Source organism: Oryctolagus cuniculus, chromosome 4 (genome assembly GCF_051225735.1).
Source record: "Oryctolagus cuniculus isolate XC-2025 breed Fujian yellow rabbit chromosome 4, ASM5122573v1, whole genome shotgun sequence".
In the NCBI taxonomy this organism is placed as follows: Eukaryota; Metazoa; Chordata; class Mammalia; order Lagomorpha; family Leporidae; genus Oryctolagus; species Oryctolagus cuniculus.
Window position 1 is genome coordinate 118,420,971 of NC_142870.1, and position 24,104 is coordinate 118,445,074.

Genomic DNA, 24,104 nt, shown 5'->3' on the forward strand with positions numbered 1-24,104 from the left:
AACTATCAAGAAATTTTCATCTGTAATACCTCTGAGGACACAAGCTTGAATTCTTGAGCTGATTCATTCTCACTATAGAATACAGTGCCAGATGCCACTTCTAATTCAGCTTCCTGTTAATGCACCCTGAGAGGCAAGTACTTGGGTACTTGCAGATGTACAAGTACTTGGTGAAAGAGCAGAGTGAAGATCTCAATCTCTCTCTCTATTTATATTTATTTGAAAAGCAAACTTTCAAAGAGAAAAAATACAGCACGTTAATATGAAAACAAGTATGTTTAATGAAGGGAGACATAAAAAGTATTAGAATCATATATATATAATATATTATGCTGGTGCAAAGTGTGTATGCACTTTTGAGAGTAGCTATTCAGGAGGTGGGGGATTTCAGCCACATAAAATAAGAGAAAATGTAAAAATCTAAGAATGAGAGTGATACAATAGGTGACTTTAGAGAATGGTATTTTTAAAAACTAGATTTTTTTGGAATTACACTTGAATTATACTTGAAAATTTGAAATATGAAGCAAACTGGAGAGCACAGTATGCCTTCTAAATAGCAGACAAGATAAAGGTCAAGTAAAAAGCAAAGGGAACAGTTTGTTATACTGAAGTTTGCAAATCAAAAAACAGTTATAACAATAAGAACTATCTATCCTCCAATGTTAGGTCAGCAACATTCCTGTAGCTGAAATTATTGACAAAAAGAGAAATAGATAATGTGATAGTGACTAAAGATTTTAATTTACTAATTCAATTTTATGACACTTCAAGTAGAGGAATATAAATGTGTACATATATGTTTAATATAGAGAGACAATTTATATATATATATATATTTCAGATACAATTAATCTATAGTACAAACACATTTCTATTGTGCATTCATTTTGTTATTTTATAATAAATACCACTTCAGATCATACTTATGTTAGCTGTTGCCATAGCATGATGAGGTCTGATATACATTAACCCTATAAATCAATAGGCTAAGTAAACCAAAATGAGATACTATATCGCATCTACAAGGATAGCTTCTACCATAAAGATAATAAATACAAGAAGTGTTGGCAATAATATGGATAACTGGGATCCCTATAAATCACTGATGCAACTGTAAAATGCTGCAGTCACTGTGGAAAATGTATGGAGATTCCTCCCAAAATTAAACATAAAATTACCATATAATCAAATAATTCCACTTGAGCAACTATAACCAAAAGAAATGAAAGTGTCGCTCCCCGTCTTCGTGGAGGAACGACACTAAACCCTGCCTAGGCTTCATATCCGAGTCACGGCACCATTATGTCGCTCCCCCTCTTCGTGGAGGAACGACACAGGACCCTGCGCTGTTCTTTCGTCTGCTCGGCCCTCCCCGGGTTTGCTGCTGGTTCTTTCCGGGTTGGCTACCGTCCCTTCCACCTCCGTGGAAGGGTGGTTCCCCCTGCCACTTTCCCCACTTCCGCGGGGGAGCGGCACACCGCCGGCCGGCTCTCTCGGGGGCTGCACAGGTGTTCCTTCAGATAGATGTTCCTGGTGCATGTTGTCTCTCTCCTCCTTTATAGTCCTCTTCCACCAATCCCAACTCTGCTACCAACACGCCGAGTACGCTGCTCTCCTCCAATCAGGAGCAGGTCCTACAGTTTATTGGTTGAACTGGAGGCAGCTGTGTAGAAGCTGTTTACTCCTCTCCCAGTGCCATATTGTGGGAGAGCAGATGCATAGAATAAGTCTTAATTCAAGTAACTTAGTCTAGTCCGAGTTGCTCCCCACAGAAAGCAAAGAATCAAATAAATATTTGTATACTGATGTTCACAGCATTATTATTTAAAATAACTGAAATTGGAAGCAACCTGAAAGTTCTCATACAGAAGAATGGATAAACAGAATATTACACACACTCACAAAAATAAATATACATGAAGGAATCTTATTCAGCTTCATAAAAGAAGAAATCCTGACCTGTGCGGGCCAGCCACACTGTGGGGAGCAGCCCGGACTGGACTGAGTTACTGGAATTAAGACTTATTCTATGCATCTGCTCTCCCACAATATGGCGCTGGGAGAGAAGTAAACAGCTTCCGCACAGCTGCCTCCAGTTCAACTAATAAACTGTAGGACTTGCTCCTGATTGGAGGAGAGCAGCGTACTCGGCGTGTGGGCAGCCGAGTTAGGATTGGCGGAGGAGGACTATAAAGGAGGAGAGAGATGGCATGCACCAGGAACATCTATGGGGAACATCTAGCTGAAGGAACACCCGTGCAGCCCCCGAGCGAGCCGGCCGGCGGTGTGCCGCTCCCCTGCGGAAGTGGGGAAAGTGGCCAGGGGGAACTGCCCTTCCACGGAGGTGGAAGGGATAGTAACCAACCCGGGAAGAACCAGCAGCAAACCCGGGGAGGGCCGGGCAGACGAAAGAACAGCGCAGGGTCCTGTGTCGTTCCTCCACGAAGAGGGGGAGCGACACCACACCAGTCGAACAGAACCTGAAGGAGGGAGTGGGAATGAAAAGAGGGACAAAGGCGCAGAGAATGGAGCCAAGACAACAAGGCTGATCAAGGCTCGTTTATTCCAGTGTCTCAGAGATATTTATGCACAACCAGCTGCAGCTCAAGGCAACTCAGAAGATAACAACATACACAAGCAATTTATCAGGCTTTCTACAACACAGTCACAACATAGGTAATTTTAGCAGAATGTTCTTGTTTGATCATTCTCCTAGAGCATGGGAATAGGTGACTTTTTTTTCATCCCAGGAATTCCACAAGCCAAGACTGACCTTGGCTTGTCTATGACTTGTTTATGGGATGCCTACACTGACCCAAGCCCCAACATGTATAAACATTGAGGACATTATAGGGAATGAAATGTCAGTCAAAAAAGAAAGCACAAACTGAAAGCAGGATGGTTGTTGCCAATATCTGAATATCTGAGGGAAGGTGTGGGTGGTGGGTGGTGGGGAATTACTGTTTAAATGGTAGATTTTTAAGTCTGAAAGATGAAAAGAGTTCTGTATATTGGTTGGATACAATGTGAATGCATTTAATGTCACAGAACTTATATTTCAAAATGGTTAAAATGGTAAATTTTATGTTATGTATATTTACCAAAGAGTCAATGGGTCAAAGTTTTACTAATAATATTGAACGCTAACTCCTATAAACAATCCATAGTAAAATATGACCACTTACCTGGCTCCCATTCTAATGTTACTAGGGTCCCAGTATTTTTCTGTTTCTCTCACAACTACATTACAAACCACCATCCCTTAGCTCCAGCACCCCACAGCCAACCATTTTGAACTTAAGGTCCAAGATTGTTGTTCTGTTCTGCCATCTAAGATAATGTTTTTCTTCTCATGCCTTTATCCCTGTTTCACAAAGGATTGGCAAGTCTTCCATGTTATGGATTGGAAGAATCAATATCATCAAAATGTCCAGTCTCCCAAAAGCAATTTATAGATTCAATGTGATACCAATCAAAATACCAAAGACATTCTTCTCAGATATGGAAAAACATGATGCTGAAATTCATATGGAGGCACAGGAAACCTTGAATAGCTAAAGCAATCTTATACAACAAAAACAAAGCGAGAGACATCAAATTACCAGATTTCAGGACATACTACAGGGCAGTTATATTCAAAACAGCATGGTACTGGTACAGAAACAGATGGATAGACCAATGGAACAGAATAGAAACACCAGAAATCAGCTAGTATTTGCAGAATACTAGCTGATAGAATCAAAAAGGGAGAGAATGATCCAACATGGGAAGCGAGATACTCAGCAGACTCATAGAATGGTGGATGTCCTAAACAGGACTCTGGCCTCAGAATCAGCCCTAAAGGCATTCCGATCTGGCTGAAAAGCCCATGAGAGTATTTCAGGCATGGAAAGCCAAGACACTCTGGGAAAAAAAAAAAAAAAAAACCTAAATGAAATATCTCCGCGAGTGAGATCCCAGTGGAAAGAATGGGTCATCAAAGAAGGAAGTACCTTTCTCTGAAGGGAGGAGAGAACTTCAAATTTGACCATGGCCTTGTCTAAATATGATCAGAGTCAGTGAACTCAGAAGGCTTCCATAGCATTGGCAGCTCATGACAAGAGCCTAGGCTGATTATTGATGCCATAAGCAAGAGTGTCAATTTGTTAAGTCAACAACAGGAGTCACTGTGCACTTACTCCTCATGTAGGATCTTTGTCCTTAGTGTGCTGTACATTGAGATTTAATGCTATAACTAGTACTCAAACAGTATTTTTCACTTTATGTTTCTGTGTGGCAGCAAACTGTTTAAATCTTTACTTAATGTATGCTAAACTGATCTTCTGTATATAAAGAGAATCGAAAATGAATCATGATGTGAATGGAAGGGGAGAGGGAGTGGGAAAGGGGAGGGTTGCAGGTGGGAGGGAAGTTATGGGGGGGAAGCCATTGTAATCCATAAGCTGTACTTTGGAAATTTATATTCATTAAATAAAAGTTTTTTTTTTTTAAAAAAGAAACACCAGAAATCAACCCAAACATCTACAGCCAACTTATATTTGATCAAGGATATAAAACCAATTTCTAGAGCAAGGACAGTCTATTCATCAATGGTGCTGGGAAAACTGGATTTCCACATGCAGAAGTGTGAAGCAAGACTCCTACCTTACACCTTACACAAAAATCCACTGGACATGGATTAAAGATCTAAATTTACGACTCAACACCATCAAATTATTAGAGAACATCAAGAAAGCCTGCAAGATATAGGCACAGGAAAAGATTTCTTGGAAAAGACCCCAGAGGCACAGGCAGTCAAAGCCAAAATTAACTATTGGGATTGCGTCTAATGGAGAAGTTTCTGGAAACTACAGGGAAGTTTCTGGAAACAGGAAAGTGAAGTGACAAATGACAGAATGCGAAAAAATATTTGCAAATTTTGTAACCAACAAAGGATTAATAACCGTAATCTACAAAGAGATCAAGAAACTCCACAACAACAAAACAAACAACCCGCTTAAGAGATGGGCCAAGGACCTCAATAGACATTTTTCAAAAGACAAAATCCAAATGCCCAACAGACACATGAAAAAATGTTCAAGATCAATAGCCATCAGGGAACTGCAAATCAAAACCACAATGAGGTTTCACCTCACCCCGGTTAGAACGGCTCACATACAATAATCTACCAACAACAGATGCTGGTGAGGATGTGGGGAAAAAGGGACACTAATCCACTGTTGGTAGGAATGCAAACTGATAAAGCCACTATGGAAGACAGTTTGGAGAGTCCTCAGAAACCTGAATATAACCCTACCATACAACCCAGCCATCCCACTACTTGGAATTTACCCAAAGGAAATGAAATTGGGAAACAAAAGAATGGTCTGCACATTAATGTTTATTGCAGCTCAATTCACAATAGCTGGAATCAACCTAAATGCCCATCAACAGTAGACTGGATGAAGAAATTATGGGACATGTACTCTATAGAATTTATACAGCAGTAAAAAAAATGAAATCCAGTCATTTGCAACAAAATGGAGGAATCTGGAAAACATCATGCTGAGTGAAATAAGCCAGTCCCAAAGGGACAAACATCATATGTTCTCCCCAATCGGTGACAACTAATTGAACACTTAAAAGGAAATCAGTTGAAATGAAATGGACATTATGAGAAACAATGAGTTGTTCATCCCTTGTCCTGACTGTTGAGGAACAACTTACTATTTTATTCCTCTTAATGATGTTTTTGTTCTACTACTAACCCTTGGTTGAACTGTTTAATTAACACACAATTATTCTTAGGTGTTTAAATTTAACTTAAAAGTGATCCCTGTTAAATATAAGAGTGGGAATAACAGAGGGAGGAGATGTACATTTCAACACATGCTCACTCGGACTTATCCCTAGTAGTAGAGCTAGAAACGTGCCAGGGGATTCCAATTCAATCCCATCAAGGGGGCATATATCAATGCCATCTTACTCGTTAAAGTGATCAGTTTAAGTTCATAATTGATCAAAAAGATGGCATTAAGTATCAAAGGGATCACATAAATAAGACTAGTGTCTGCAAAAATTGATAGAATTAATTACAGAATTCAACCAATAGTATTAAGTAGAACAAACAAACAAAAAATACTAAGAGGGATAACATATTAAATTGTTCATCAACAGTCAGGGCAAGGGCTGACCAAGTCACCATTTCTCATAGTGACCATTTCACTTCAATAGATTTCCTTTTTGGTGCTCGGTTAATTGTCACCAATCAGGGAGAACATATGATATTTGTCTTTTGGGATTGGGTTATTTCACTCAGCACTATGTTTTCCAGATTCCTCCATTTTGTTGCAAATGATCGGATTTCACTGTTTTTTACGCTGTATAGTATTCTATAGAGTACATGTCCCATAATTTCTTTATCCAGTCTGCTGTTGATGGGCATTTAGGTTGATTCCAGCTATTGTGAATTGAGCTGCAATAAACATTAATGTGCAGACCATTCTTTTGTTTCCCAATTTCATTTCCTTTGGGTAAATTCCAAGTAGTGGGATGGCTGGGTTGTATGGTAGGGTTATATTCAGGTTTCTGAGGACTCTCCAAACTGTCTTCCATAGTGGCTTTATCAGTTTGCATTCCTACCAACAGTGGATTAGTGTCCCTTTTTCCCCACATCCTCACCAGCATCTGTTGTTGGTAGATTATTGTATGTGAGCCGTTCTAACCGGGGTGAGGTGAAACCTCATTGTGGTTTTGATTTGCAGTTCCCTGATGGCTATTGATCTTGAACATTTTTTCATGTGTCTGTTGGGCATTTGGATTTTGTCTTTTGAAAAATGTCTATTGAGGTCCTTGGCCCATCTCTTAAGCGGGTTGTTTGTTTTGTTGTTGTGGAGTTTCACACAGTTATTCTTAAGTGTTGAAACTTAACTGAAATGTGATTGCTGTTAAATGTAAGAGTGGGAATAAGAGAGGGGAGAGATGTACAATTTGGGACATGCTCAAGCTGACTTGCCCCAAATGGTAGAGTTAGAAACATACCAGGGGATTCCAATTCAATCCCATCAAGGTGGCATGTACCAATGCCATCTCACTAGTCCAAGTGATCAATTTCAGTTCACAATTGATCATAATGATAGGACTAAGAGTCAAAAGGATCACATAAACAAGACTAGTGTCTGCAAATACTAACCATTAGAATAAAAAAGGGAGAGAATGATCCAACATGGGAAATCAGATACACAGCAGGCTCATAGAATGGTGGATGTCCTAAACAACACTCTGGCCCCATAATCAGCCTTTAAGGCATGCGTATCCGGCTGAAAAGCCCATGAGAGTATTTCAGGCATGGAAAGCCAAGAGGCAGGAGAGAACTTCCGCTTTGACTATGACCTTGTCTAAATATGATCAGAGTCTGTGAACTCAAAAGGCTTCCAAAGCCTTGGCAACTCATGACAAGAGCCTAGGGTGATTACTGAAGCCATAAACAAGAGTGTCAATTTGTTAAGTCAACAACAGGAGTCACTGTGCACTTACTCCTCATGTAGGATCTCTGTCCTTAATGTGCTGTACATTGAGATTTAATGCTATAACTAGTACTCAAACAGTATTTTTCACTTTATGTTTCTGTGTGGCAGCAAACTGTTTAAATCTTTACTTAATGTATGCTAAACTGATCTTCTGTATATAAAGAGAATCGAAAATGAATCATGATGTGAATGGAAGGGGAGAGGGATTGGGAAAGGGGAGTGTTGTGGGTGGGAGGGAAGTTATGGGGGGGAAGCCATTGTAATCCATAAGCTGTACTTTGGAAATTTATATTCATTAAATAAAAGTTAAAAAGAAACAAAAGGAATTAGAAATGAAATCTCTAATACCTTTTTAATAAAAGAAGAAAGAATCAAAAAAATTGATAGAATTAAAAAGGAGAGAACGATCCCACATGGGAAGTGGGATTCACAGCAGACTCGTAGAATGGCAAAAGTCCTGAACAGCACTCTGGCCACAGAATCAGCCCTTAAGGCATTCAGATCTGGCTAAAAATCCCATGAGAGTTTTGCAGGCATGGAAAGCCAAGACACTTTGGAAAAAAAAAAAAAACCCTAAATGAAAAATTTCTGTGAGATCCCAGTGGAAAGAATGGACCATCAAAGAAGACAGTACCTTTCTCTGTAGGGAGGAAAGTACTAACATTTTGACAATGGCCTTGTCTAAACAAGATCGGAGTTGGCAAACTCAGGATGCTTCCATGGCCTTGGCAGCTCATGACAAGAGGCTCAGGTGATTACTGACGTCATAAATAAGAATGTCAATTATTAAATCAACAGCGGGAGTCACTGTGCACCTGCCTCCCATGTAGGACCTCTGCACTTAGTGTGTTGTCCTATGAGAATTAATGGTGAAACTACTACTCAAACAGTGCTGTATACTTTTTGTGTTTGTGGGTGCAGTCTGTTGAAATCTTTACTTAGTATATACTAAGTTGATCTTCTGTAAAAAAAGATAATTGAAAATGAATCATGATGAAGAATGGGATGGGAGAGGGTGTGGGAGATGGGATGGTTGCGGGTGGGAGAAAGGTTATGGGGGGGGAAGCTGCTATAATTCAAAAGTTGTACTTTGTAAATTTATATTTATTAAATAAAAGTTGAAAAGAAAAAAAAAAGGATTGGCAGTTTCTAAATGATTCTATCCGGAGTGAATAGGTTACCCTGGAAACTACTGTCATTTTTTCCTCCTGCATATGTAAAGTTACAGCCCATTTTTACCTTCTAGATAGGACTCCTAGAATCTAGACACTTGTTTGAAGTTTGATTTTTTTTAATATTTGTAGCTTCTGCTTTTCATAAACTCAAGGTATATGATGAAATCATAACAACTGTAGCTCTCTTTCCTACAGGCTTGCTTTTATGTCTGCAATGTGTTTCATCAGCCTCCAAGAATCATGAAATCAAGAATTTTTGGAGGGTAGTGGGGACTGGTGCTGCAGCATAGCGTTTTCAGCCACTGCCTGTAGTGCTGGCATCACATATAGGCAGTGATTTGAGTCACGGCTGCTCCACTTCTGATCCGGCTCTCTGCCATGGCCTGGGAAAGCCGTAGAGGATGGCCCAAGTCCTTGGACCCCTGCACCTGAGTGGGAGACATGGAAGGAGTTCCTGGCTCTGGGCTTTGGATTGGCACAGCTCTGGGCACTGTTGCCATCTGGGGAGTGAACCAGTGGATGGAAGATCTCTCTCTCTCTCTCTCTCTCTCTCTCTCTCTCTCTGTAGCTCTACTTTTCAAATACACAAATGAATCTTAAAAAAAAAAATTGTGGTAGACGAGAATGAGAGAAAGGGGTATCCAGTATATGGCAATCACAAAAAAAGAGCAGTGTTTTCATCAAATTTAATGTAAAATAATGTTGGATATTTAAGGACTAGTAAAAATTACATTTAGACTATAATATCCACTACAACTTTTACCCAAAGGTTCAATTAATTCATAAAGGTATTAGTGCAGACAGAAGTGAATTAATTTAAATCAGGGGAAGTTTCCTACATCATAAAGTCAATTCTGTACTTTTTAAGATGAAGCTTTAATCTAAGTAATATTCTTTTAAAGTTTTCTCAAATAAAATTGTCAGCAATTGAGAACAGAATAGTTACTACGTGAGTCTTGATGTTAAGGCCCTCTTTGTGGATTCCTGAGGTTGACCACCTGGAGACAGTGAGAATAGAGTCCTCAGGTTAGGGATGTCTGACAGCAGGTGGCCCTCCTTGCCCATTCATGTGGGCAAGGGATGCTGAGACTCAGCAGGGAGGGGAAGAGAGAAAAAGAGACCAGTCTGAAATGAAGACCACATGGAAATAATTAACCAGATGGGCAGCTGTGACACAGCCAGGAACCAAAGTGCACAGGAAATTAAAACTGTAAAACAATGAAAAAATAATTACTTAGGAAAAAATGCACTGATGTTAAATTGAGACCTCAGTTATCAAGAAAACTCAGGAACTAAGAGAAAACTCTAGTGTTGATGGAAAATGTTGGTAGGATTGGTTCAACAAATAAAGGCCCCTGAGAAGCAATTACATAACTTTTCTTTCTTAACCTAAAACAAACTCCCTGCTGCCTCTCAGACGTCACCGGGGTCCTTCTCCAGTGATATACCTGGAGCAGTAACAGATCCACACAATGGTAATTCTCATTCACCAAAGCCAGTCAGACATCACCCAATAGACTTTCTTTTCTCTTTTTCTAATGCTAACTAAAATTAAAAAAAAAAAAAGCATAAAGTCAGGAAGGTAAATTTTGTCCTATAGTAAATAAATGACAGTTATTTCTCATTAATGAAGCTTTTGGAAAACTGAAAATAATAAGAAGCTAACCCTGTTTCATATCGTGACTCTAAAATCACACTGCCTGGATCCATGTTCTAGTTCAGTTTCCTTAATGTTATGTGAACTTGAATCATTAACTCATTTCTGGTTTGCAGTCTCAACATTTATAAAACAAGGATGATAACAATTATATTGACAGTACAAGAAAACTATGAGAGAAAATTGAAAAAAAAATGTAGAATGCTAAAAGTATCACATAGATAATCAGCACTATATAAGTGTTTATTATTACAAGAACTTTTGGAAAGAAGCGATTAGAACAGAAGGAAGGAAGGAGGGGGAATGGAAGGAAGGAAAGAAGGAAGGAAGGCAGGCAAGAAGCTACAGAGAATTTTTATGTTCCTAGGCAGTTTCACACAACAATAAATAAAAACACATTAAATTTGTTAAAAAAAACCATAAGAACAATAGAAATAGAATAGGTGGTTCTGTAAGTAAATTTAATCCTCACATTAATAGTAAGTAAATTATTAACTATGAAATAGCTAAATTTAGTAACTAATATTTTTAGATAAAACTAAAAGAAATGGCTAAAATAATTTAAAAACCTTTTTTATGCATATATACACATATATATACACATGCACAAATATACATGTATATATACACATATGTTGAATGTACTTGGAAAACACAAGAGTTTAAACGTGCAAAATCTCACTAAAATTTGGCTCAAGACATCTTAATGAAGTAAACAGGCATACAGGTTAAAATTGATTAGCTTTGTGAGCTGGAAGACCACGCCTTCACCATGCCCCTGTGTGACCTCATGCCCCTACCTGGCCACACCTGGGTACCCACTGGCCAATCAAGTTAATTAACTACTCCTCTTTGAAAGTGGATTAAAAGCCTGGGACAGGGTGTGTCTGGCCCTTTCCCCCTTTCTCTTCACCCTGGCCTCTTGCCAGCAGGGGCTGGCTGTAGCCCTGCACTTCTAGGGCGCATGGCCTTGGGCCACTCACCCTATGCTTCCTGGACTAGATAATCTTCCACGTGGCTGGTTCCTGGTACTCAGTATGAACTCAGATTTTCCCTTCTCCTTAGACTGAACTAAAACCCTCACTCTCCTATGCATCTTTCTTACTGAATAAAAGCTTAAAAAGTACTATGCTGCCTCGTTCATTTATGCCGGTATTTAGAATTCTTCTCTAAATATTAGGCAATAACCCACTTGGGCTTATTAATATTGGAGATTTATTAATAAGCATATGGTGATATCATATGGCATCCCAAATTCCAATAACATATGTGGCAGTCCAGATGGAACTTCTGAGGAACTTTAAGGGGCCACATTCTGACGTAATTTTAGGGGGTCAAATTCTGATATCAATAACACATAATAAAAATAGAGACATTTGGTTTACAGTACCAAAATATTATCCCCCAAATTGTTTTTAAAACTAGCTAATGGAGCCAGTACTGTGGCATAGAAGATTAAGTCACAACCTGCAGTGCTAGCATCCCATATAGGCATCATTTGCAGTCTTGGCTACTCCACTTCCTATCAAGCTCCCTGCTAATGCTCCTGAGAAAGCAGTGGAAGATGGCCCAAGTGCTTGGGCCCCTGCACCCATGCGGAAGTCCTAGAAGAAGTTCCTGGCTTCTGGCTTCAGCCTGGCCCTGCCCCAGCTATCAGGGCTATTTGGGGAATGAACCAGTGGATGGAAGACATATTCTCTCTCTCTTTCTCTATTTTTGCCTTTCAAGTAAATAAATATTTAAAAGATAGTAAATTGGAAAACAAAGTAAATATTGAACGTTTTTAGCTTTCTATACCAAAGACATATCATAGTCAATTTCCACTGGGATATAGAATAGTTACTGCTATTTCTTAACTAGTTGTGAGAGTTTCTATCACAATGAAAACTTGTGACCAGAACTAAAGTGTCTAAATTGTCTGCTTAACAAAAGGTAACTTCTGAAGATGTGCCAAACCAGATTTATGATTAACTGATTAAGTAAGACCCTCCTACTAAGAAGCCATCTCCTGCTGAAACCCTGTGTTGACTCCCCTTCCCAGAGACACCCTTTTCAGCATAAAGCATACAGAGCAATCCTCATCAAGTCCTCCCTAACATGTGTTAGGGTACATTCATGTTAAGGGAGGATGTGAGGAGTCAGATGGGTTAATAGGTAGTCAGGGTGGTCCCAATGGGATTTGGAGTGTAAAGTATTTGCTTCCTTCCCCAAAAAGATTATCTTTAGCAAGAACAAAATGTCTGCCCTCTTTCCTTAGGAATCGGCAAATTTACCAGGAGAATAGCAAGAGAGTAGTGATTTCACAGTTTATTGTGAAAACAAGTTATCTATCCTAGGGTTCTACATGGATTTTTTTGTTTTATCATGAGCAAGCCAAATAGGATAAAGTATTGTAAATCAAGCTTTTTTTTTTATGGGTTTTGACCCTGCCTTGTAGCTGAATGTCAATCTAATTGTTAAGTTTTTGTTTGTTTGTTTCCCTTCAAAATTATACTTAAAAACCCCAGTGCTACAAGATTGAGTTCTTTCCTCTCTTGGAAGCCCCATTCCATGCCACTCTGGCTGGAGATCTTTGACTCTAATAAATATTTTTAAATCTCAAAAACAAAACAAAAAAAATTCCAGGGACTGACCACAGGGAAGCTAGCTAAAATTATTTGACCTCCAATACAGATTTTTAGGACCACCAGCTGTAACTTGCCAAGCCCAAAGTCAAAAGAGATCACGACCTGCCCAAATTCAGGGAGATTATCAGAACCAATCATGTCAATCTGCTTTTAGTCAACTCAGTCCATTTCATCTCTAAGCCCTCTTACATCCACTTTTATCCTTTAAAATGTCTTCCTACTAACTTGGGAATATGGGGAGAACTTTGTGACCAAAGTCCACGTTCCCTGCAAATTCTTGACTTCTTGAATAAACCTGATTTCCTTTACCAACTCTTGTCTTCCAAATGCTGGCTTTTGACTGACAAGTGACACAGTCCCTTGTTTGGTTTTGGTTTCCATTTTATTTCCCTGGTTAACAATAAGAAACAACACTTGGAACATGTTTCTTCACTTTCTATATGCTAGGGAGCATTGATCATCTCACTGCCAGATCTCTAATCAAACGTTGCCAATCTTTCTTATCTTTGAATTTCTAAGATCATTTTCTTTTTTTTCCCCATTTTTTTATTTATTTTATGTATATATTTGAAAGGCAGAGTTACAAGAGAGGCAGAGGCAGAGGCAGAGAGAGAGGTCTTCCACCTGCTGGTTCACTCCCCAAATGGCCACAATGGCCAGTGCTGGGCCTATCTGAAGCCAGGAGCTTCTTCTGGGCCTCCCACATGGGTGCAGGGGCCCAAGGACTTGGGCCATATTCCACTGCTTTCCCAGACCATAGCAGAGTTAGATCAGAAGCGAAGCAGCCGGGACTCAAACCGGCACCCATATGTGATGCCGGCACTATAAGTGGAGGTTTTACTTGCTACATCGCAGCACCAGCCCCAAATTTCTATGCTTTATTTTCAAATAAACACTTTTGTTTCAGACGATTAAACCAGTCTCACTGACCTACTACAAGATGAAAGAAAAACAACCATGTGACTTCCAGCAAGTTTAAAATACCTGAGCAGTGATTTCCTCACTGGTGAGATGAAAGGAGGCCAAATGAAAGTCTCAAGGACCTCTCTAAGTCTCAATATCTATGATTTCTCAAATTCCACCACATAGGGATATCTTTTCTTTCCAGGAAACACTGTACTCTTCCTCATCAATCATTACAGATGCTTGAGTGCCAGTGCACCCAGAAATAATATCATCTATTCTTTTTTCTCTCTTTTACCTTGAGGAAGCAAGTTGATGATATCATAGTTTAAAGCAAAGTGCTTCTGTATCTTTTCAATAATCTACTTAAGTACTCTGAAACATAGTCAAAGCACTGGCAGAAACCAAACTGCCTCTTCATTGAACTTTTAGATCCACTTTGAAGGAATGTTTCTATCTGTGATGGAAAAAGACAGAAAGAAAAGGCAGAGGGCAAGTGAAAGAAATTCAAATTCAAAAAGTGAAAAGAATAACTATTCTTGTACGCTTAATAGAACTCCCAGGTACTCTTATTTTAATCACAAGGCTACATTGGTATGGATTTATTCATATTACCTACCTGCAGCATTAAGGAAATATTCTGAGACAAATTCTATACTTTCACATCTTTATTCTTTAATATGTTTCACTGTATGTAATCTTAAGATATTAGTGATTTTATTGCTAGTACTTGGAAAAAATTCTTTAAAATTTGAGATTTTTATTACTGTTCCTTAAGTAATATGAAGGAAAATCTTGTTAATTAGAATACTACCATTTTGGTGAAAATAATCACTCAAATGATGTGAGGAAACAACACAAGAAATAAATAATCAAACCTTTAAAAGAATCACAGATCAGTAGTTCTCAGTTTCCTACTATTAATTTTATGTTAAGTGTTTAGATTACCACTTAATTAAAAATAAGATTTCATTCATTAATTACTCTCAAAACAAATAGATTAATAATTCTGTTTTCTGTAATTACCTTTCTATCGCTTCCAATAATACTTTCACTATAATTGGCCACAACGCATTTGATTTTCTTACAAAGAATACATGCAGTCAAAATTAATGACTCTAAAATAATTTACCAAATTTTGAAGACCCAACTGCCTGCTCATTTATGTGCATACAGATGTGCAATGATCAATTTTAGCACTTTTTTATTCTTATGTTTCTAAGTATTTGAATTTTGCCTCATAACATTATTAGCTAGAATATTCTTATGAGGGAAAAAGAAACAGGGGTAATTGTTACAAGTTCAGGTCCCCATCTCCTGATTTTTCTTAGAATAATAACATCACCATATAGACCCAGAGAAAGAAACCTTATTTCTAAAACTCAGATGGGCCACAAGGCCTCCAGTTCATTGGAGCAAGTAAGGTAAAAGAGGAGAACTGAGCCAGGGGCCTTTCCTGGAACCTGAATTTAGGACTTTGATATCAGCCGTCTTTCATCCTTCAACTTTCTATTTGTAGAAAAAGTTGGTTTTGTTTGTTTGTTTGTTTACTTGCTTGCTTGTTTTTTTCATTCTCCAACCCAGATATATAACTCCTATTTTCTTTGTTAGGGAAAAAAAAAAAAAGAATCCAGGCACAATAATGCATTGGAGCAAAGTATAACTTGCTATACAGGAAATGGAAAAGAATGTTTATTTCACACTACTCAGAGCAAACAAATTAAAAATACTCAAGAAGTGCTCCTGATCTCCTGTTCCTGTCTGATTCTGTTTTCTCTGAGCCTTCTTTATCTTAGATTCTATCTCCTGACTTACAATTCAGCTTTGGTCTGACTTCTTCCAAAATGCAATCCAAATTCTAGATGCAGCAAAACAAATGACAAAGAAAGAAAGAAAAAAAAAGAAAGAAAGAGAGAGAGAGAGAAAGAAAATGAATGTCTATGCACTCCTTTTACAAAAAAATAAAATAATGTACTGCTGCTTTTCATTACGGGGGTATAGTTCTCCTTCCCCATTTTACCATCATACTTAGTGCATTCCCCAAGATTAATGCTAGAGGATGAAATAGCTCCCTAAGTACACTGTTTGGTATATAAGGTATTTCATAAAAGTTATGGAAAAATGGAATTTAAAGTATCAGTTTATCTGGGTACAAAAAAACCCTGAAATCTATTTTCATACATAAATTTTTCACATATTATAGAAAAAGATTTTTGCAACAAAATAAAATCACATTTTTCATTTCATTTTTCCACAGACTTTTTGAAGTACCTTGTAAATGGAAGGTCTCAAGGCTGAAAGGCGTAACTTAATGGTTTCAGATGAGGGACTATTTCTTGCCTGCGATCCAATCACACAGTGGCATTCCAGTAAAGGTGAAGAGGCTGCAATGGAGGAGTGGGGTAAAGATGGAAAGAGGGACTCAAGGACTGGCAATCTTCTCTTCTGTGATTACACCAGCCTCTGAGGCTGGGTCCAATACTCTTGATTCATAAACATGTGTATCTGAAATTTTCCCTCTGGAAAGTTGCATCCATCCATATTTCCCACTTAAATTTTTCTTTAAGGATCTTCTCAGCACTCGCTCACTTCATTGCTCTTAAAATAAGAAGGATCCTTTATTTTTCTTAGAGTTTTATGATAATAAAGAAGAAAAGGGGAGTACAAAAAGGCAAACATGAAGAAGATGACTTTTGCAAAATTGTTACCAAAATCTCACAGCAGCTATTTCTCACTTCATTCAACTACTGAACTCCTTTTGAGGGGACAGTGCCACTGTCTTGATTCTGGCTGAGATACCAGCAGTTATTCCCCATTGCTGTTGCATGTTCATTAAAAATGTCAACATGGTAGAAAAAGAGAAATACAGATTAATATTGCTATGAAAATAGTTTTGACCATGCAGATCCCACAGAAGTATCCCAGTAACCTCTAATGTCCGTGAACAACCCTTTAATAAATTTTAATCTATAGGATGTCATGTCTTCCAACTCTAGATATAAACTTGACAGACATATGTCTGATTCTTATGCAGATAACAATTGATAACAAACACAATGATTACATGAAAACTATTTTCTTATATAAAATATAGATTCTAGAACTGCTGCAATTTGCCTGATTAAATATTACAAAATTGTACATAGTTAATAAAAATGTCAGTTTATATTATATTTAAATATCTAAGGTAAGCAAAATTAATTATAAATTTCAAGTATACACAGCCTACGGCTGGCACACCGATCAGGAGCCAGGTGCTTCCTCCTGGTCTCCCATGCAGGTGCAGGGCCCAAGCAGGGCCATCCTCCACTGCCCTCCCAGGCCACAGCAGAGAGCTGAACTGGAAGAGGGGCAACTGGGACAGAATATGGTGCCCCAACCAGGACGAGAACCCAGAGTGCCAGCGCCACAGGTGGAGGATTAGCCAAGTGAGCCGCTGCGCTGGCTGGCCAGGAACCAGGAGTTTCATCTGAGTCTCGCACATTAATACAGGGGTCCAAGGGCATGAGCCATCTTCTGCTGCTTTTCCAGGCACTTTGCAGAGAGCTGGATAGTAGCAGCCATTTGGAGGGTGAACCAACGGAAAAGAAAGACCTTTCTCTCTGTCTCTCTCTCTCACTGTCTAACTCTGCCTGTAAAAAAAAAAAAAAAAAAAAAAAAAAAAAAAGAAAAGAAACTCCTTTTTCCTGGCTTCATCTTGGCCCAGCCCTGACTGTCACAGCCATTTGGGGGAGTGACCAGTGGATGTAAGATCTCTCTCTTTCTGTTTCTCCTTCTCTCTCTCTGTAACTTTGCTTTTCAAATAAATAAAACAAATCTTTAAAAAAAAACGAAACTGTGTCTTTCTCTAATACTTTCATATTAGGATCACAGTAATAAAGTCAAGTGGAACCATAGCTAAGACCTGAGACAATGGAATATTCAAGCAACTGGCAGATAATATGGTGTGTCTCAGCATTTGTGCAGGCTACTACCAGTATTAGGATAAAGAGAAATACTTGCTTAAACAAATCTAAGCTCATATTTTAGGACATTTACTATGTGGAAATAAAGGAATATGTACAATCTACAACCTTGATATTCAAAGAATGGCCAGTGGACCAAAAGCACTGTCATCACCTGTAACTTGTTACAAATGCAGCATCTCAAGCTCCACACACCTGCTGGATCTGAACCTGCATTTTAAAAAGCCCCTTAGTATGCATATTAAATTTGGAAAAGTTCTGGTTTGGAACATATAAATATTTAGACTTGGAGTCTGCCTGGGGCTGTCAGGGAAAGTAAGTATACACGTGAAATATTTGTGGAAAGATTTCCCACACCATTTACAAAAATTAGGAATCACATGACACAGAATGGCAATCCTGACTGACAATCCCACTTATTCTTAATCTTATCAAAAATCCTATTGATAGAGAAATATTGGAATATAAATTGCAGCTAGAATATACAGAATAATGGTGGCTATTATTAGGATTCAAGAAGAACTAAAATGAAGTTTGCATTTGGTCGATCTCACTTACAGAACTCCAATTATATATGCACAAAAGTTAAAAATCATTAAGGTATAAAACTGTGGCTTTAAAACCAATACACATCAGCACAGTAAAGAGTAAAACATCTTATTTTCCTACTCAGTCCAACCTGCCAACTGCCATTTCTTGGAAACACATCTAGCTTCTGAAATGTCTGAAGAAGTTTCACTATGCAAATAACATCCTTGCTTGAAGAATTCTGAAACTTTCAGCTCTCTAATAATATTTTTGGAGAATGGCTTTATTTATTGCTTTGATGTATCCATTTTATTTAAGAAGGCAACACGTAGTAGAAGTATTTTTATGTAGTTTTTACTTAACAATCCCATCCTGATACAGGAATACCACAGTCATCAGACATGTTCAGTCCTTACTATGGAATGATTTACTTTTTAAAAAAATTTTAAAATTATTAAGTTGAGGGCTGGCACTGTGGCGCAGTGGGTTAAAGCTCTGGATATGGACACCAATTCAAGTCCCGGCTGCTCCACTTTTGATCCAGCTCCCTGCTAATGTGCCTGGCAAAGCAGCAGAGGATGGCCCAAGTCCTTGGGTCCCTGCACCCAGAAGAAGCTCCTGGCTCCTGGCTTTGGATTAGTTCAGCTCTGGCCATTGTGGCCATTTGGGGAATGAACCAGTTGATGGAAGACTTCTCCCTCTCTCTCTCTCTCTTTTTCTGTCTCTACTTCTCTCTGTAACTCTTTAAAATAAACAAATCTTAAAAAAAATGCTTTTATTTCATAGTTGCACATATACACACAAATAAAATAATTATGCCTATCAATTTGAATAATTTTTGTTTAGAATAAAAAAAAGTCTGGTGGGCTAAATGTTATAGGCAATTAGCTTCATAAATTAATTATATAAAAGTTACAGAACAAATCAAGCCTTTTCTGATATTAACAAGTTTTCCTGATTATTTTAGCTATTGATGTTAAATTTAATTATTGTTAAACTAGATTTCATTAAATTAAAGCTAAGACCAATTAGTATTTCCAATTATGGTATGGTGGATAAGTATTGCTTTCTTGCTGGAAGCACTGAAAAGAGAAATGATTTGAAATCATATATTTGTAATATTACTTTTACTTCTAATTAAAGTCCTTTAATTAATATTTCAAACTAAAGTTATTCATTAATATAAGTAGTATATTGCGTATGCTAAATTCCCTAACAAACTCTATGGAAACCTTCGAACATTAACTCAAGTAAACTAGGTTGTAATTTTGGCCAAGATAAACCATCTTTGTTTCAATATCTAACAACTATATTTGTAGATTTGTATAAACTAGGTATGCATACATAGAGAAATAAAGGAAAAGCTTCTCAATCAAAAATTTTATGCAAAATCCCAATAAAAAGATCTAAGTAAAACAGTGGTGCTCTTTTGTAAATATGTAAGTGTTTTCAGGACTCTGTCTATAAATAATTCTAATGTCCCCACCCTAGATCGAGGACTTCCCCTAAAGAATCTTTAAGAATAAAATGAGCATCTCTGAGTTTGTTTGGGTCATCTGTTAGGTTCTATGTACCTTCCTCACCCCAGCAACTTAAGGTGTCTTGGTTACAGAAAAAATAAACAAATATTGTTTTTGGCATGTAAACCACACTTACATTTATACTTTGTTATTTAGTAAAAATAAGCAACATAAATTCCAACTTTTCATTGATGGAATGGATATAACATTATTAAGTATAAATTTAATCTAATTCCTTGCTAGAAGAGGAAAACCGAAGGGTAGGAGAGAAGATATGAACATGATTTTAAAAAAAAACTACTCCAGTATCTTTTTTTTCAAACTGTTGAAATCTTTACTTAATATATGCTAAACTGATCTTCTGTATATAAAGAGAATTGAAAATGAATCTTGATGTGAATGGAAGGGGAGAGGGAGTGGAAAAGGGGAGGGTGGGGGTGGGAGGGAAGTTATGGGGGGGAAGCCATTGTAATCCATAAGATGTACTTTGGAAATTTATATTCATAAAATAAAAGTTTAAAAAAAATAAAAATAAAAAATAAAAATAAATAAATAAAGCTTTTAAAGACACCCTTAAAAAAAAACTACTCCAAATATTCATCTGTGACAGGTGCCATAGTTACCCACAGTGAGACCCCTGAGAGCCAGGATCTTAAGCAGACCTATTTGTATGAGTGCATTGATCAAAGTAGGAAACACATGTGGTAGAGTGATATATGAAGATGCAATATAATTTTCTGGGACTTCAAATTCTTGGCATAATTAATCATCCTTCCATCACTCAAAAAGGAGCTCAGTTCCCCTCCCCAGTGGAAAAGGACATACCTCAGATACACAAAGGGAAATAAAAAGGATCCTAGATTTCAACATCCCAAAGCAGCTTCTGACAAAAAGGATAGAATCATAGGAATATTTTGTTATTCAGATTTTTCCCTTGCCATACAGTGAAACAATAAAATTATCTAATTTGAAGCAGAGTGGAATGGTATTTCCATATAAACACAAAATACATGTGAATATGGAATAGTTTTCATAGAGCCAGAACATGGTAATCTGTACTTTTATTCCTTAGGAGTGAATGTCTGATATGGGTCAGGAAGGGGGGTGGAAGTCAACCAGACCAAGAGAAGCTGCATGTGAGGTGCCAGTTAATGGCTTCACAGATCTGGGAAATCTTGGCAGGTAAAGGAAAGAGTAGAGAAATATCTTAGCTAATCTTGGAACTATGCAAAGAAGGAAAGACAAGGGGCATCCTGCATTGTCATATCTGGAACAAGAGGACTCCGCAACAGAAAATGCAACTTAGAGGCCACCATTCAGTCTACGACTAGATTGGCAAGAGTCCAATGTAAAGATGTGAGCAGCATAGAGCCACATAGAATGTATTACAGCCCAGCAGGAAACAGAAAACCAGATATTGTCCACCCTATAGGATGATGTCAGGGATGCCTCTACTGGACCCAGTGCCATTGGGAAAAAAAGAGGAAAAAAAGACTCCTGAAATCATCTAAAATCAAGGTGATACAAATGTGGAAAAATCAATGGAATGACTCAATGACTAGATCAGATTCCCTGCATAAGGCAAAATGTAGACTTGAAATAGAAACCAATACTCCATGCAGGAACAAACGGAAAAGTTATACCTAAATTTATGGTAAGAAAATAGTCTATTTGTTAGCTATTCCTGGTGTGGCCCTCTTGTATTCTTTATTTCTCAGCCAGAAAGGTAGTGCCACAGAACTGAAACCTCCCTCAATGAAGAAAACACAGTACCAAAATGAGCTCTTATCAAATCCACTCTGTTCACTCAGTGATTGCTGGGCATTCACATTGCTTCCTATACAAGAGATGTATTTGCAATCAAGTCTCAGCCTAGGTTCATTAGGCAAAAAATATTTTTCCAAGGTCATCACAATCTTGCCCTGATACAGAGATTTAGAACTCTAGGCCTTGCTTCCTAACTCAGAGAAGACAACATTCTGTGTGAGGAAACTCAATGTTATGATCACACACAAAGTTAGGGGAAGAAGTTTGCAAAGGTCAACTCAAAAATATTCCAAGTTGATAATTTGAAATTAGTTTGGAGGTGGGCATTTGACCTAGCATAATTAATGTACCAGATACCTGCATCTGAGTGCTTGGGCTCAAGTTCAGTTTCCTTTTTCTTAAAAAAAAAAAAAAAAAAGATTATTTATTTGAAAGGCATAGTTACAGAGAAAAGGAAGGAGGGAGGGAGGGAGGAAGAGAGAGGAAGAGAAAGAAACTTCCATCTGATGATTCACTCTCCAGTATGGCCCACAATGATCAGGGTTAGGCCAGCCCAAACAGAGGACTCAGGAGCTTAATCCAGTTCTCCCATGTGGATAGTGGGTGTCATGCAACAAACTAAACATCTATTCTCTTAGAAAATGGAAAATAATGACTCAGGGTTAAATAGAAATCTTTCTCTCTCTCGTACACACACACACACACACACACACACACATTGCAAAGCAAACCTCTAGCACTTTTGGATATATTAATAGGATGACAAATTTGTTTCTGTTTCTGAGAGACCATTCCACTTTTAAAACTGGAAGTCAACTCACCCTGCAGACTCTCTCTGTCGCAGGCAAGCTGGAGTATTTGAACACCCTATAAGTATTAGTAATGATTTATTTAAAAGTAATACATAATACTATAAACCACACCTGGCCCAGCCTGCCCTATACATTTTATAGCTCTTTTGTATTTGTTTTAAATGTATTTCAGGGTGCTTAGAGTCAAACATTTCCTTCAACTTAGAAATAAAAATCACTGATGCAATTTATGGAGCAGTTGAAAGGGAGCAAAAACTACACAGAAGAGTCTCCAAGGGCACACATTAAACAGGCTTGGTAGAATGTTACTAGGAAATTCATTAAATTCAAATGTTCTGAAGGCATTTTATTTACTTATTAGTTATTTATCTCAGTTTAAACTGTAAAAGGTAATACTGACTTAGAGATGACAATATTCATGTCACCTGTTAGTAGAGTGATGAAATCCAAATCTCCATTCTTGAATTTAGCTTTATGTTGAGTTACCTTCTCTGCAGCTATCTGTTGTGATAAGTTCAGTTGAAATGATTGGCACTCCAACTGGGGAAACCAAAATAACAGTTATTTACTTTTTGGAAGTCAGACCTGCAGAAAAAAAAGTAGCTAAAAATATCACTTGAACTATCTAAATAAGTACCTTCACATAACTGCGGTTTCACATTGTACTACTGGATTTATCAAGGATTCATAAGGGGCCAGCACTAAGTTACTGCCCATGATGATGGCATCTCATGTAGGAGTGCTGGTTTGGGCTCAGCTGCTCTGCTTCTGACCCAGCTTCCTGATACTGTGCTTGGGATGGCAGCCAAAGATGGTGCCAGTACTTACCTGTGCCCCAGCCATCTATGTGGGAGAGTAGGATACAGTTCCTGGCTCCTGGCTGCAGTCTGACCCAGACCAAGCTATTGCAGGCAATTGAGGAGTAAACCAGTAGAAGGAAATAAATCTCTCTCTCTCTTTCTGAATTTCTCTCTCTCTTTCTGCTTTTCAAATTAATAAACAAAACCTTTTTAAATAAAGGAATACATAGAAGTGGTAGGAATTTGATGCAGTGGTTAAGAGCTGCTTTGAACACTGGCATCTCATATCAGAGTACTTGGATTCAAATCCATGCTCTGTGTCCAGTTACAGCTTTTTGCTAATGTGCACAGTGATAAGAAGCAGGTGGAAGCTCATGTAGGTGGGCTCCTACCTGCTCCAGCTCCAACTGTTATCAGCATTTGGAGAATTAACCAGCAGTTGGAAGATCCCTCTCCCTCTTCCCCTTCCCTATCTCTCTCTCCCTCTCTCCCCACCCTGCCCCCCCCTTTTTTTTGACAGGCAGAGTGGACAGTGAGAGAGAGAGAGACAGAGAGAAAGGGCTTCCTTTTCCGTTGGTTCACCCCCCAATGGCTGCTGCGGCCGGTGCGCTGCAGCCAGTGCACCGCGCTGATCCGAAGCCAGGAGCCAGGTGCTTCTCCTGGTCTCCCATGCAGGTGTAGGACCCAAGCACTTGGGCCATCCTCCACTGCTTTCCTGGGCCACAGCAGAGAGCTGGACTGGAAGAGGAACAACCGGGACAGAATCCGGCGCCCCGGCCAGGACTAGAACCTGGGGTGCCAGCGCCACAGGCGGAGGATTAGCCTATTGAGCTGCAGCG

At 38.4% G+C, this 24,104-nt stretch overlaps 1 long non-coding RNA gene across 9 annotated transcripts in view; it reads right to left on the bottom strand.

The window, feature by feature from the left end:
- LOC149127085 (uncharacterized) overlaps positions 1–24,104 on the bottom strand; it is a 152,475-nt gene that overhangs the window by 127,335 nt on the left and 1,036 nt on the right. For 7 of the 9 annotated variants that reach the window (XR_016232592.1, XR_016232590.1, XR_016232588.1 and 4 more), the window contains exon 2: positions 22,891–23,005. This is a non-coding gene — a long non-coding RNA (uncharacterized LOC149127085). Of the gene's footprint in view, positions 1–13,597; positions 14,331–16,144; positions 16,258–22,890; positions 23,006–24,104 lie in introns of those variants that run through there. The other 2 variants (XR_016232591.1, XR_016232594.1) reach the window with 2 other exon arrangements.